Source organism: Octopus bimaculoides, chromosome 1 (genome assembly GCF_046866305.1).
Source record: "Octopus bimaculoides isolate indiv1 chromosome 1, ASM4686630v1, whole genome shotgun sequence".
Taxonomy (NCBI): domain Eukaryota; kingdom Metazoa; phylum Mollusca; class Cephalopoda; order Octopoda; family Octopodidae; genus Octopus; species Octopus bimaculoides.
The window spans coordinates 149,962,589-149,975,431 of NC_142928.1; positions in this window are offsets into that span (position 1 = coordinate 149,962,589).

A 12,843-nucleotide genomic window follows, 5' to 3' on the forward strand; every position below is an offset into this window, starting at 1 on the left:
ACTCAGCTCACATTTTTCTCTCATAGTGTTAAACCAACTTTTCCTTTGTTATTGCTCTGCTTCTGCCAGATATAACACTTGCCAACTACAGTGTAGAAATTACCGAATATAAGGAATGTTGATTAACTCTACAATGACACTGTACTATCATCATCTCTCACACTTGATGACTCAATTTTTCCTACCAATGAAATATTTTTCTGTTTTTATTTTTTGGCTTTTATTTATAACTAGCAGAAATACCAGGCATTGCCCGGGTTAAAGAGAATAATGAAATCTAAAAACGCCATCTAGACTACACAACCCTCAACTGTTAGTAGCTACGATACCATATTTCTACATTAATAACTCTCCAATCCATGCCAGCATGGGACATAGACATTAAGTGGAATGCCAGTCTCTCATCTGGGAAGGCCTTGAAATCAATGTTACCAACTGGGGACTATGTGTGTCGCAGTGATAATAAAAAGACTCAAAGGAGGTCTACAACAAAATAATTTTATTCAACACTTTGCAAGTGAATCAGTGGAGGCAAAGATGCGTTTCATTTACTTGACAATTTATGCACCACATTGCAGAAATCACAATGTAAGTATATCTGAAAGGGTAGTCTTACACTGTTGTACAGTTGAATTACAAATAATGCTCATCTGTTATGTTCGGGTTAAAATTTCATCAGCATCAAAAATATATGAATTTTCATGGGAGTTATGGCCGTTATACATAAAATATAATTTCCAAATTTCATAAAGATCCATTCAGTACTTTTGACGTAGTTTTGGATAAGAAAACAAATGACTGATGTGTGTGTTTGTGTGCATGTGTATGTGTGTGATGGGTGTATATATGTATAGATATCTGTATGCATGTATATATGTGTACATATTACATGTACATCTATATATATATACATCTACATGTATGCATATAGATCTATATCTATATATATATCTATACATATACTTGTACATATACATCTATATGTATACATATACATCTCTCTCTCTCTCTCTCTGAAAGTATCTGTCATTACAGTATCGAAATGTGATTGTTTCAGTTAGTGGAATAGTTTCATTTTGAAAGTGAAAGTATTTGACATGAGTGTTTTTGTTTCACTTTTGACACGTAATACTTAAATAGTGGAGGAGATATTATGTTGCCGTGAGCTCGAACTCTGCAAGAAGTTAAAATTTTTTTTGACTAAAACACAACTGGAACCCTAAGTAAGGCATCTGTAAAATTTGAATGAAATCGGTTGCGTAGTTCTCGAGTTTTAGGGATTCACACACACACACAGAGACATACAGACAGACAGACAGACAGACAGACATTCTCATTTTTATATATATAGATTAGTCATTTCAACTTTAACATGAAATTTTTAATCTTCCATCCAGTAACAAGTTTTTCCATGTATTTTCTGTTTCTCTTGGACAGATTTACACATACATATGGACATGAATTCAGGCACAGTACACTTGAAAACTTGGGCTTTTTAGGTCTGCATTTTTATCTTTATCTCCACTCATCACATTTAGAGTACATGGTAGTATAAAAGCAAAGCCTGTACATATTTTTGTAAAATATTAATCTTATTGGTCTTTTCTCATTTCTGCAGACTCACTTACAGGAATGCTCATGTCAAGTTCATTTTCTTTAGATTTGCTTGTAATAAAGCACATCTTGCATGATCCACTTGCATTTTGCACATACATTCACACATAAAGAATACACATTCATAATGTACACATAGAAACAAAATGTACTTGGTCATATAGAGAATTAAAAAAAGAGTAGTAAAAGAATGAAAATGAAACCTTGTTTTCTCAAATTTCTATAAAGAAGGAAAAGATAAAAAACAGAAAATAAGGGAGATATGCGTAAGTTGAGCACTTTCATCTCATCCTATTGAGATTTTTCAAGACAGTAATTTTTTTTCTTTTATTCATTATTGTTTCTTTTAGCAGAGTTACTTAGTTTTGGAGAAAATTTTTCATAAAGCATCTCTTCATTTCCAAATGACTTATTGGATCATCTCTTAGGCCCTGTTTAAAAACAGGAAAATTTTGAATTTTTTGTTTTCTCAGATTTGTTAATATTAGCTTAGAGGGATTTTTGTTAGTTTTGGATGATATATTTGTTGTTTATGTATCCTCACTCTTTTACATAGGGAATTTCCAATCTGACCAAAGTAATATTTCTTACAACTGAGGCAGGTTAAGCAATATATAAGGTATATAAGGTTTCCAGTTTTGTAGTTCATGAAGGACTTTGGGTTTGATTGATTTGTGATTTAAGTTAGTTTATGGAGATTTTCTGATTTCCTGCTCTTATCAGATTCTTCAAAAAATTGTGATTTTTCATCATCTGGAGAGCTTCCTTTTCTTTTTATCAAAGATTTTGTTTGTATTTATGGATGTTAACAGGAACTTTGATATCATATTGATATATATAAATCCAAATGTTTATCTTTTCTATGTAGGGTGAAATTAAATTTATTCCTCACAATGAAATTGCCATCTTCATTCTTGTTGAAAATTTTCTCAGACAGAGAATATAACTTTTATTTCAGTTATATTTGAGATTTATGTAAGGACAAATTAGAATCCCTTTCATAAAAGATTGACTTCATTTTTATTTAATTTTCTTTTCAATAAAGATATGATTTCCAGGTTAATATTTTCTATGTTTCTTTACTTTCTGATTGATGCTAGTTCTCTCTAAAAAGGGTTGACAGTGTTATGACCTCTTCTGTAGTTAGGATTTCTGTTATCTATTTATAGATTTCTGAGTTTGTATATGTGCTGTGTCTTATTTTGGTTGCCTCTTTTTCATCTCTGTTTCGTCTCACTTTATTTGGTATTGTTGGTTGCTGATTGTTTTCCATATCTTGTTAGTTCATCTGTTGGTTTGCTTTGTTTTGAGTTTATAACATATTTCCAGTTAGAATTTCAGGTGTTCTTGAGACTATTTCCATATACATTATAGGTTATTTGGTAGATAGATTTTTACCTAGTTCTTTTGTAATATATTCTCAATCTTTCCTTTGATTTTCCATATTTTCTGCTGTGGCTTAGCTTTCATTATTCATTATGGAGTCTTCTCCAGAGTTTCTTCAATAATCCTCAAACTATCATTGTTTTACCACAATTTTGTAGTATTATCTTTTTTGTGTTTGTGAGAAAATATTCCACTTTATTTAGATGGGCTGACCACATTATGCAACTGAAGGATAACAAATGGACATTCAGGGTGACAGAATGGACACTAAGACAATGGATAAGATCAAGAAGCCAACCAAAGACAAGATGGTGAGATGATCTCACCCACCACCTCACGTCTACATGACCACAACTGATCAGAGACAGACAGTGGTTGAAGGAGTCCAGGAGTGTGTGTATGTGTGTTTGTCCCCCACCACCATCGCTTGACAACTGATGTTGTTGTGCTTACGTCCCCATAATTTAGCAGTTCGGCAAAAGAGACTGATAGAATAAGTACTTGGCTTACAAAGAATAAATCCTAGGGTCAATTTGTTCGACTAAAGGTGATGCTCCAGCATGGCTGCAGCCAAATGACTGAAACAAATAAAAAAGTAAAAGAGAGTCAGTTAATGAATTTGAATGATTTGATTCAACCATATTCTCTTGCAATCTAAACCTACCTCATACAATGAGCTTCCACCCTGATACCTCCTTATTACTGTTTTCCCTCTGTTTCTAGCTCCACACTGGTTACTACCATTTTCTCTTTTATATTGTAAGTAGCCATTTAGCTCTATTATAAGAAACCTGTTCTGTTCTGACAAGTCTTGCCAGTCCAAAATATCAATATCCAGGATTTCATCACTCCTGAACAAGGACCCCCCCCCCCCCCCACACACATATGATGGGCTTCTTTCAGTTTCTATCTACCAGATCCACTCACCAGGCTTTGGTCAGCCTGAGGCTATAGTAGAAGACACTTGCACAAGTGTGCCATGCAGTGGGACTGAACTCGGAACCATGTGGTTGGTAAGCAAGCTACTTGCTACACAGCCACTCCTGCACCTACTGACTAATTCAGCATAAATTTTAAGGTCTAGAGTAAATCATAAGCACAGGCATGGCTGTGAATTTTAAGAAGCCTGCTTTGCAACCATGTGGTCTGAGGTTCAATCCTAGAGTGTGGCACTTTAGACAAGTGTCTTCTACTATAGTCCTGGGCTGACCTATGCATTGTGACTGAATTTGGTAGATGGAAATTGTGTTCAAGCTCATTGCATGTATGTATGTATGCATGCATGCATGCATGCATGTATGTATGTATATATGTATGTATGTATGTATGTATGTTATCAATCAGTTTCATTTCTGTATTTCTTGTCCATAGAGAAAGAGCCGGACTCTAACATAGATTCAAAGCTCCTTCATTGGAACTTTTATCAACATCATCTAGGTATTTGTGCATATGTGTGTGCAGTATTTGGTGTTAGTGTATGCGCAGATTTGTATGTTTGTTTCATGGATGCGTTTTTATGTCTAGATGCATGCATATGTATTTATGTGCTAAATTTTTGGAAAGTTTTACATATCTTTACATATCTTTACAGTTCCATTGATGGCTTGAATCTGTAGTCTTCTAATCAGCCTTTTTCTTTCAGGTTTTGAGAACCCTAATTTTTCCAGGTTTTTGTTGAGGCTGTATGTATGTATGTTACCTTCTTTGTAAGAAAGTAAGCAAAATATATGAACATTAATAATTCTGAGGTGAATGCCTTGGTGCAGAACTAGTTAAGCTGTTAAAAGAATTATGAATAAAATTTGGCCAATAGAAATTATAGCCAAGCCCCATACATATACATCTGTGTGTGTGAATGTTTGTGCAAACTGGTGTAAAACACCACATCAAGTTGTGTCCTTTTATGTGAAAGGGTAAACTTGGCCAGATGATAAATAGACCTTGAATAAAATAGGTACTGAGTTTGGTATCATCATCGTCATCGTTTAACGTTCGCTTTCCAAGCTAGCATGGACGATTTGACTGAGGACTGGTGAAACCAGATGGTTACACCAGGCTCCAATCTGATTTGGCAGAGTTTCTACGACTGGATGCCCTTCCTAACGCCAACCACTCAGAGAGTGTAGTAGGTGCTTTTACGTGTCACCCGCACGAAGGCCAGTCAGGTGGTACTGGCAACGGCCACGCTCAAGATGGTGTATTTTATGTGCCACCTGCACAAGAGCCAGTCCAGGGGCACTGGCAAATTAACTAAAACCTTTGAATGCAGTGCCCCAGCATGGCCATAATCAAATGAGTAAAATCATTACAAGAGTGTTAGTATTAGTGGATTTTTCCTTGTTCAGCAATGAGGATTCAAATGTTTGATCAAATGAATCACCAACTTCTGAAATAAAGTGTTAGTGGTTGAACATTCTGCAAACACGTCGTGTACCCTTAATGTAATTGTCATGCAGAATCAACATGACAGTGTGCTAAGGCTGTACTTTTGGAATTACAGGTGCAATCCATCTAGGCTTCAGTACAGTTTCCATCTATCCAATTTCATTCATAGAAGATGATCCAACCTAACAATCTAGAAAAATGTCATATGCCAAAAATGGTAAGCAGCAGGATCGAACTCGGGACTGCGTGGTTGCTAAGTAAACCTCTTCAACATTCTGTTATGCTACTCTTTCGTGTATTCGAATAGGGTAATTAATAAGAGGGAGGTAAATATAAAGGGAAACAATCCAAGTTTACAATGTGATACAAAAAAATGAATCGTGTGATTTAAATATAAACATTTTTCGAGACCTTATTAACACAGTTGTCTCCCATGAATTTTTCGCGCTTTTGAATAGCCAGTCATTTGCTTCATGCACCATTATATTTTCAGTACTTAAGGTGGCGAGCTGGCAGAATCGTTGATCCACCAGTAGTTTCACTCCGCATGAAAATAGATTTGACTAATTTTATTATTACCTTAAAAAATACTAATTCTCCTGTCTAAAAAAAGTTTCTTTCTTAATCCTAACATTCTGAAAAAAGTCTGTCTCTAACTATTATAACTGTATCAAGTAATTTAACCATAACATTACTCTCTAAAAGGTTTTTTTCTTAATCCTAACATTTTGATAAAAAATCTTTCTCTAAATATTATAACTGTATCAAGTAATTTAACCATAACACATGCTTTATAACTTTGGGAACAGAAATATGTATTGAACTCACTCTCTCATAACTCTACCATAAAAATGTTGGAAACTTATTTTTTCAGATATTAATAAAATTTGTTGGACCTATTTTCATGCTATCGGCCATCAGAGCTATGGAAACTTAGCGCACTCCAACTGCATGAAAATAGATTCGACTAATTTTATTATTACCTTAAAAAATACTAAATTTCAAACATCATTATGGTCAAATGCGTTTAGAACAATTCCAAACCATAAAAATCGCACTTTAAAATAGTGTTTAGCGACAGTGGTGTAATTTTCCTTCAAACTATGAACAGGAGTTTAGATACATACCAGCTACTACAAATAATTGTTTGTACGAAAAGTAAGGCCCTACGTATGTCAAACTGTTTTTAAAATAAGTGGCGGCAGAAGAATTAGCATTGAACTTTTTAAAAGGTAAGTTTATTCGTCTCTAGCCAGCATTATGTTAGTTGTTCAAGGGTAGGGAATGGAAACAAGCTTTTAGTACTGACCCCGAATGGGAAGACAAAAAATGTTGTTTACCATGCAGCTTTGCAATAAGTTCCAAGTCGACAAATGATACTGTTTTGATGAAAATTGTTCATTGCTTGAAAAATATTGTTGAAGTTTAATAAAATTTAATATGTGCTCAATGCATGAAGTGTCATTGCTGGGTCCAAGGCCTAATGAAGAGCCCTCCACTACACTCTCAGCATGGTTGGTAGGCTCCAACAGCCACAGCCAACCAGTTAGGAAGGGCATGCAGCTGTAGAAACCTTGCCAGATCAGACTGGAGACTGGTGCAGCCTCCTAGCTTGCTAGTCCTCAGTCAAATTGTTCAACCCATGCCAGCATGGAAAACGGACGTTAAATGATGATGATGATGTATGCCTGTGTGTATCTGTGTTTGTCCCCCACCACTGCTTGACAACTGGTGTTGATTTATTTATATCCACATAATGTAGCAGTTCATCAAAAGGGCCTGATAGAATAAGTACTGATTTTTAAAAAATAATTAGTACTGGGGTGCAATTTGTTTGACTAAAACCATTAAGGCGGAACCCCAAGATGGCTGCAGTCCAATGACTGAAACAAGTAAAAGAAAAAGAAAACTTAAAACATCATTGAAGTTATTCAGAATACTTCAGTTATATTTTGAAATATAGATTTTCATTTTATTTTTATGATTAAATTAAATGTTTTTTCACAGTAAAAGCCTATGTTCTAAGAGCACATAATAGAAAACAAAAACCTGGTAAATTACCTTGAAGATAAAATTTACCTTCAGTTCATTTACATTGTTTTCAGAAACATATTTTACCATGACACTGAACTAGAAGCTGTTTTTCTCCTTTTCATCAAATAAAAATATTGGATTAACAAAAACAAACCACATTATCCCAACAGTACATTTATGTAAGATCATTTGATTCTGACTAGAGTAATGATATCAAAACAAGAGGTTATAATTAATTAAATTTAATGATATAATTTCTTTACAAAAAAAAAAAAAAGTTTACCACAAATGGAGAGGGAAGGAGAGAGAGATAGAGAGAGGTGGGGTGTTAATGGAGTGAACAAATTAAAGACAAACAAGTATTAAGTTATTGTAAAAAAACATCAAGAAGTAAAATATATATATATATATATATATATATATATATATATATATATACTTAGAATGTTATATAATATTACAAGTAATAATTAATCTGACATAAAAAAATTCATCATATCAATTTACAAATGGCATATTCTTGCAAAATAAATATAATATATAAAACACACAGGTCATGTTGTTTAGAATGGAAGGTGTAAAAACTGTCATTCGGCATGAGACGTTTGTGATAGAGAAGATAGTAAAAAAACAGTTTTGATTCCAACAGAATGTGATGAGTGACAATAGTTGGATTGTTGTCATGAAAGGAACATGTTTGAATTAAAACAATTCAGTGATACATGAAAGACAATATTTGTGTTGTATTTGAGTCAATTTAATTGACCTAATAGTCAATGACTGCTATGACAGTTTAGAATGGTGGGTAATTTATTTGACTAGAAGGAAAACGAGAAAGAGAGAGGGAGTGGGTGGAGAAAGAAAGAAAAATGTCCACTTTAAGTAGCAGGCTAAAGCCTTGTTGTTTGACAAATATAATGGTTTATTTAAATAAAAAATATATTTCAAATTGAAATTCTTGAAATATCATTGATGAAACAGTAAATGTTCTTTTCCTGTCATTCAAAATTTAAAATGATCCCAAATGAAGAAGAATTAGGGCAGTGAGAAAAATGTGCAAATTTAGTATGACACGGACAATCTAGGTTTCTCACAAAAATAAATATGTGACCTTATCAGAGATATAGCAACAGTATTAATAGCAGTAGCAATGAAGGTGGTGAAAATGGCAGTGGTATAAGACAGAGCTCTACAAGTAACTGAGTTTACTTTATATATATGTGTGTATGTATAAGTATACATATATATATATATATATATATATATATATATATATATATATATATCTATATGTACACATATATCTATATCTATATCTATACATATATATGTTAATTTTTGTTTTTATGTCCAGTTATAATAAAAACAATTTTATGGTGATCTAGTAGGTTGCTCTATACTTTTATAGAGTACAAATTTATTATTCTTACACAAGAATGTTGTTGACTAACTTCGAAGTTTGGGCCTGTCAACAACATTCTTGTATTATATATATATATATATATATATATATATATGCATACACACACATACATACACAGAAAGACATGTAGCAGGGCTCATGGCCTTTGCAACCATCTCAGAAAGTGAGATTTAAACAACTGTTGCTCAGCTTGAACATATATGAAGAACAAAAAAAAAAAAAAAAAAAAGAAGAAAAAAAACAGTAGGTAGGGATTGAACTGAACGTCTGGTGCAAATGTTGACAACAAAGTTCACTTTGCTAAAAATACCAAAGGACCAGGTGATTGCATTAAAGTAAAAGTGAGAAATAAAACTCTGCTTTGGTAAAGAATTTTCTCTTCATTGAGTTACTAATGATGATGATAATGATGATGATGAAGTAGTTTCATGTAATTGCAAAAAAATAATGTTTAAAGTCATAATTCAATTATTAACTGGTGAGGAAAAAAAAAAAAATCAACGCAGAACTGAAATTAGCCTTTTCTTTGATTAATTTGAAACATTTGGGTAGTCTATCATATATGCTCCTACAAGACCAATGGATTCACTGCTATTCTTAACATGACAATGTTTAAATGTATTGTGAAATCAGAAAAATGAGACATGGTGTAGAAGAAGATTGGATTTTATGGGGTTAAGTAAATTCTAAATGTAATACAGATTACACTAAACCCACATACTGTGTATAATGTCTATAAAGAACACAACAGTGAAATGCTTCAGTTAATAAACTTATAGATTTCTAAGCTTTTATATATATATATATATATATATATATATATATATATATGTATATATGTTCACACACACACATACATTCTTTTCTACTATAGACACAAGGCATGAAATTTTTGGGGAGAGGGCTAGTCAATTACATCGACCCCAGTACTTAACTAATATTTTATTGATCCTATATGGAAGAAAGGTAAAGTCAACCTTAGCTGAATTTGAACTCAGAATGTAAAGATGGATGAAATGCATAGCAGCATTTCGCCCAGCATGCTAATGATTCTGCCAGCTCGTCACCTTTATATAAATATATTGATTTGACTCACTTCTCTTCTCTACTTTATCATGAGCAGGTATTGTTTTAAATGATGAGCTCTCTTCTGATTTTTTCTTACAGTATAAAATTTATTTCCTTGTACTCCAGTTTGCTTTATTTTAATTTTTATCCCTGAAGCCTTGGGTATTTTGCATGCAAATCCCACCTTTGAACTGATTATTTTGCAATATTTAAAAAAAACTACTTTTAAAAATCTTATGATAAGTGACTCATCATGTCGACAAAATATCACTGATAATGGTTGGCCATACAATTAGATCCCCCTAGTAGATGAGCTGCATGGAAAATTAATAGTGAAATGTAGACGGAGTTACTTAAAAATCATTTTTGATTTTGAGCACAGAAATTTATTGTTTTGAGAAGATAAATAGAAGTGAAAATTACAAAAACTCATAAAATACTAATTGAGGAACCACAAAATAACTGTTAGGCTAGTTTATAAAACTGATATAAAAAATACCAAAAGTAGCAAAATACTACACTAACCATAAAATGTATTATTTTCTTTTCTGAATAAATTATGTAACAACAGTTAAAATGCATATTTAAGAAAACCACACAATGGCTGAGGCAAGGTTTAATCTAACTCTGTGGCCACTAGTTAGCATCCTAACTGCACAACTACTCTACTTTCTAAAATGTTAGACTTAAACAGAATAATGTGTTTCATTAATAAATGTTAAGTTTTAAAATAGAACTCTCTAAGGTAAAGGATACGAGCTTCAGTATGATATGTACACAGAAAAAAACAAAACAAAAAAAAAAACATTTCTGCAAATCATATGTGAAGAATGACTAGAAAGAAAAGTATAGTTGCAAGCATGATATTTGGATTATTTTAAAAATTTATTCTGAATGAAATTGAATTTGGAATTTATTTTTGTTTATAAAACAAATTGAAACATGATTGATAATTTTCAGAGAATAGCACCAGATATTGATAGATTTTCTGATAAGCAAAAATAATTTCTGCTAATTAAATTTTTGAATACAAAAAGCTGATGGCTGTTAGATTTCATGAACTTTTAAATAGTAAAAAATATTAAAAGGGAATAAGAATTGGTGATACAAAGTGGATATTTAGAAACTTCCACTCTTACTACATCCATATATGTCAGGTTTTATATGCTGTTAATAGAGATTTTTCAAATATGATTTTGCCAGATTCAGTGGTTCTAGTAATAAGACTTTCCATCTTTTATGAAATGTATTGACTGATTGGGGGGAAAAAAATGATGTAAAATTTATTAAGTAGAATGAGAGATGATAGTTATTGTATTGTAACAGGTCATTTGTCATAAAGACAGATGTTTTCTTTTAGTGGAGGTGGAAGGCTACTAGAAAATTTGGATATTCAAATAAAGGAAAACAGTGAGGTTACTGAGATTTCAGACAGAAAGCTGTTCTCTTTGATGACATTCGTGAAACAAATGCAAGCATAACAGACTCATGAGCAAATAACAATTTTAGGTAGGGGAAAAAAAAAAGAATACAATTGATAGCAACAATAAATTTTTGTTTTGAAATTAAATCCATACTAGTGAAGCACCAAGGGCCAATGTTGAGGACAGTAGGTCTTGTGACATACGATAGCAGCTCACCTTTAATGACACCTGCAAATCTGGACGGAGGAATTTATTTAGACATATTTACAATAGACAGGCAACTTACAAAGGGAATGCAAAAGTTACTTCCCTTGAATTCGCTGTCATTGCCAGTCAAAAGGAAAGAAAAGCACTTGCAGTCCAAAATACATTGGGATTATTTTGATTTTCGTTGACAAAAACTTGTGGGGTTGATCTTATCATGACCCAAATCCTGTTAGTGGAGATGAAGCCAGGCCTTGATGTGATATGTTACAGAGTTGAAGTACTTCAAACAAGTGGTGTTTAACAACTGGTATCTTGGTAAATACATGGCATATATATGAGGGGTGCAATCGTTGCTATTTGGTTTAGCAATAGAACGTCAAATTAAAAACAAAAAAAAAACAGAAAGAGAAATAGGGAAAATAGCAATGGATTATGATGTTATCAATATTAAAAATGTGTTATAAGCAGTGTATCAAAATATTTTTGTGGAGCTCTTAGACAATATATCAATAGGCCTAAAATAATAACTTAGATGGGACACCTATGAAGAAAAAAATTTACACTTATGGCATAAATAATCCTTTCTACTGAAAGCGCAAGGCCTGAAATTTGAGGCAGGAGGAGATTAGTTGATTAAGTCGACCCCAGTGTTTCACTAGTACTTAATTTATCAACCCCCAAAGGATGAAAGGCAAAGTCGAATTCGGTGGAATTTGAACTGAGAATGTAAAGACAGATGAAGTGCTGCTAAGCATTTTGCCCGGCATGCTAATGATTCTGTCAGTTAGCTGCCTTAATGGCATAAATAATAAGAGAATTATTTCAGTTAGGCGTTCATGATTCTAAGTAACTCTCAATTGAATGAAAAATCATGTATTTCTTCACATGGTAAACTTGTATATTCTTTTTCATGTTTTTACTGTACTGAATTTTCCAAGCATTAATTGTTAGAAGTATATAACTTTGAATTCCAGTGATTATATATTTATAAAAACTCCTCCCACACTGTCAAATATGGAATAATTCTCAATAATACTTAACATAAATTATTGAAAATCTCCATGTTTATGATAATTACTTGCTTGAAGAAAACTCCAGTCCCAATACAGACAGAATTACTCTGATCTCAGAAAAAATTGAATAGAATTGCTAATTTGAATAAATGTGAATCTAGTTCTGATTAGTTACATATTTAGGAACAAAGTGTTTATTAAATTTAAAGCGATTTCCAATAGTTTTGTGCCCTTTGTCATCACTATATATTCAGCTCTCACTGGTAACTCCAAGTAAATGTGAGTAGAT